The sequence below is a fragment of the Palaemon carinicauda genome, chromosome 32 (assembly GCF_036898095.1).
Source record: "Palaemon carinicauda isolate YSFRI2023 chromosome 32, ASM3689809v2, whole genome shotgun sequence".
Taxonomy (NCBI): domain Eukaryota; kingdom Metazoa; phylum Arthropoda; class Malacostraca; order Decapoda; family Palaemonidae; genus Palaemon; species Palaemon carinicauda.
This window is the reverse complement of record NC_090756.1, coordinates 7,387,666-7,390,165: the sequence shown is the minus strand read 5'-3', so window position 1 is coordinate 7,390,165 and position 2,500 is coordinate 7,387,666. Positions and strand designations below refer to the sequence as shown.

The following is a 2,500-nucleotide window of genomic DNA, read 5'->3' as shown; positions in this document are numbered from 1 at the left end:
AGTTTAAAAAGAAAAAGACTCAATATTTTATCCATTTTCACGACGAGAGGACACAACCTGTCTCGTGTTTTGTCCCCTTTTTTGCGCAAAATAAGACTCCACATTTCTTCTCTCATTCCCATCTTCCTTTACACTTATATTTACTTCCAGAAAAAGGGAGAAGATTTTCTTGAATCGAGAGAAAATCTCTCTCTCTCTCTCTCTCTCTCTCTCTCTCGAGATGATCCATCGAAGGCCAGTCTTGATCAAATGATCTGAAAGGTGTTCTCTATATCCTCAAGGACACGGAAGGATAATGATCTCCTTTTGTAGGTTCTGGGCTGGAAAGGAGCTGAATAGACCCTTAGGATTCTAGGGGATATTGGGATGGAAGGTGGGAGGGGGGGGGAAATGGGTGATGGAAGTGGGGAGGGAAAGTGGGGGATGGAAGGTGGGGAAATGGAAGGTAGCGGGATGGAAGGTGGGGGATGGAAGGTGGTGGATAGAAGGTGGGTGGATGGAAGGTGGGTGGGATAGAAGGTGGGTGGATGGAAGGTGGGTGGATGGAAGGTGGGGGAAGGAAAGCGGGGCAATGGAAGGTGGGTGGATGGAAGGTGGGGGAAGGAAAGGCGGGGCGATGGAAGGTGGTGGATGGAAGGTGGGTGTATAGAAGGTGGGGAATGGAAGGCGGGTGGATAGAAGATGAGGGGATGGGAGGTGGGTGGATGGAAGGTTAGGGAGGGAAAGTGGGGATGGAAGGTGGGGGAATGGAAGGGGGAGGGATGGAAGGTTGGGGGTGGAAGAGGAGGGATTGAAGGTTGGGGATGGAAGGTGGGGGGAATGGAAGGTTTAGGAATGGAAGGGGGAGGGGTGGCAAAAAGGGGGAGGGATGGAAGTAGGAGGGATGGAAGGTCGGGGATGGAAAGTTGGGGATGGAAGGGGGGAGGAATGGAAGGTTGGGGATGGAAAGTTGGGGATGGAAGGGGGAGGAATGGAAGGTTGGGGATAGAAGGGGGAGGAATGGAAGGTATGGGGATGGAAGGTGGGGTGATGGGGATGGAAGGTGGGAGATGGAAGGTGGGGGATGGAAGGTGGGTGATGGAAGGCCGGGGAAGGAGGGTGGGCGAATGAAAGGCAGGGGATGGAAGGTGGGTGGATGGAAGGTGGGTGGATGAAAGGCGGTGGATGGAAGGCAAGGGGATGGAAGGTGGGAGATGGATAGTTGGGGATGGAAGGTGGGTGGATGAAAGATGGGAGATGAAAGGGGGGCGGATTGAAGGTGGGGATGTGAATGGTGAGGGATGGAAGGCGGGGGATGGAAGGTGGGGGAAAGGAAAGGTAGGGATGTAAATGGTGAAGGATGGAAGGCGGGGATGGAAGTTGGGGGAAAAGGAAAGGTGGGGGATGGAAGGTGGGGGTATGAAAGGTGGGGGATGGAAGGTGGGGAAATGGAAGGTAGCGGGATGGAAGGTGGGGGGATGGAAGGTGGGTGGGTGGATGGAAGGTGGGGGAAGGAAAGTCGGGGGAAGGAAAGCAGGGCAATGGGAAGGTGGGTGGATGGAAGGTGGGGGAAGGAAAGCTGGGCAATGGAAGGTGGGTGGATGGAAGGTGGGGGAAGGAAAGCGGGGCGATGGAAGGTGGTGGATGGGAGGTGGGGTGTATAGAAGGTGGGGAATGGAAGGCGGGTGGATAGAAGATGAGGGGATGGGAGGGTGGGTGGATGGAAGGTTGGGGGAGGGAAAGTGGGGATGGAAGGTGGGGGAATGGAAAGGGGAGGGATGGAAGGTTGGGGGTGGAAGAGGGAGGGATTGAAGGTGGGATGGAAGGTGGGGGAATGGGAAGGTTAGGATGGAAGGGGGAGGGGTGGAAGTGGGAGGGATGGAAGTAGGAGGGATGGAAGGTCGGGGATGGAAAGTTGGGGATGGAAGGGGGAGGAATGGAAGGTTGGGGATGGAAAGTTGGGGATGGAAGGGGGAGGAATGGAAGGTTGGGGATGGAAAGTTGGGGATGGAAGGGGGAGGAATGGAAGGTTGGGGATGGAAGGGGGAGGATGGAAGGTATGGGATGGAAGGTGGGGATGGAAGGCAGGGGATGGAAGGTGGGAGATGGAAGGTGGGGGATGGAAGGTGGGTGATGGAAGGCCGGGGAAGGAGGGTGGGCGAATGAAAGGCAGGGGATGGAAGGTGGGGGGGAATGGAAAGGGGAGGGATGGAAGGTTGGGGGTGGAAGAGGGAGGGATTGAAGGTTGGGGATGGAAGGTGGGGGAATGGAAGGTTAGGAATGGAAGTGGGAGGGATGGAAGTAGGAGGGATGGAAGGTCGGGGATGGAAAGTTGGGGATGGAAGGGGGAGGAATGGAAGGTTGGGGATGGAAAGTTGGGGATGGAAGGGGGAGGAATGGAAGGTTGGGGATGGAAGGGGGAGGAATGGAAGGTATGGGGACGGAAGGTGGGGTGATGGGGATGGAAGGCAGGGGACGGAAGGTGGGAGATGCAAGGTGGGTGATGGAAGGCAGGGGAAGG

At 56.2% G+C, this 2,500-nt stretch overlaps 1 protein-coding gene across 1 annotated transcript in view; it reads left to right on the top strand.

Annotated features, from left to right (window-relative positions):
* Window positions 1-2,500, top strand: part of LOC137625452 (uncharacterized) — a 29,527-nt gene that overhangs the window by 19,760 nt on the left and 7,267 nt on the right. The gene's annotated exons all lie outside the window — the stretch shown is intronic.